Genomic DNA, 1217 nt, shown 5'->3' on the forward strand with positions numbered 1-1217 from the left:
AATACACATTCACTAAGTAGTTTTTTTTTACATACACACTCGCGCTATGTGATAAATGTAAGCAAATAAATGAATAACTCTTGTATAAATTTATGATTTTTTTCACTCACTCGAAATCGCTTCAAAACAGGTGTTTGCTGATTGATAGGCCGCGTAGGTAAACTCGAAGAACGGTTGCTTGATGTAGTGTGAATATAAACGTACGGGCAGCGATGTAGTCAAATGGTCACACTTGAAGCTTTATAAATATGTACATATATGTATAAGTAGATATTTTTTTTTTATTTAACCGTTTTGATGAATTGTCAATTTGCGTATGTCAATTTGTGAACGTTGCAAAACATACATAAATGGCACAAAAACAACGCACTCACACAGGCACTTTCACATAAATAAATTGTAAAATTGTGTTGTCTACATCGTTGCTAGCTGTTGACGATCAGCAGCGACTATTGATCGTTAGTTACACTAACAATAGCAATAACAAGTAGTTGCATTACACGACTGTGTACCGTTACAAACGCGTTGCGCAATGAAGCTGCGCGACGTACGTATGTACATACATACACTTCATTGGCCGCGACGTTGGTAGTACCACCGCTGCATCAGCGGATATGTAAAGGAAGGCGGCGGCGTCGATGAGGATGCTGACGGCGGGCGGTAATTTTTTTCTGCTCTGCTTTGGTAACTTGTATTGTTTTGCGTTGGAATTTTTCAGCTCGCAAAAATTTTTGTAATGTTGAAAAATACTTAAAAATTCTTTTAAAAGTTGTTTAGGTTAACCAACACTTTTTTCACTCAGTTTTGTTCTTTTAACTTTGTTTTACGCTCGTTTTAACACTTTTATCTTTTGTTTTCTGCGCATGGGGAGTTATTTGTGTTATTGACGCATTTCACTTTAATGATCACTATAACCGTTTGATTTTGAGTACTATTTCCCCTTGTATCTACTGTTACGTACAAGCAACAACGCTCACTTCTTACACATTTTGTATTTTTTTTTTTCGGTGATATTTTTTATCACTTATCAATGCGTATCCCTCTCGCTGCCTCTCACAGTCTTTAAGAAGAAGGTTGTTGCTGTTTTTAGTTTCAATATTTCTATTTTACTTAGTATTTTTTATTAAATTTCCCACTCACTGTCTCAAACCCGATCACTTAAGTGTTTTTTTCTTCTCAAATACACTTTCCAAAAGCTTTTTTTCCACGAAATGCCA

The sequence above is a fragment of the Rhagoletis pomonella genome, unplaced genomic scaffold, assembly GCF_013731165.1.
Source record: "Rhagoletis pomonella isolate Grant_MI unplaced genomic scaffold, Rhpom_1.0 Rhpom_scaffold_00007, whole genome shotgun sequence".
In the NCBI taxonomy this organism is placed as follows: Eukaryota; Metazoa; Arthropoda; class Insecta; order Diptera; family Tephritidae; genus Rhagoletis; species Rhagoletis pomonella.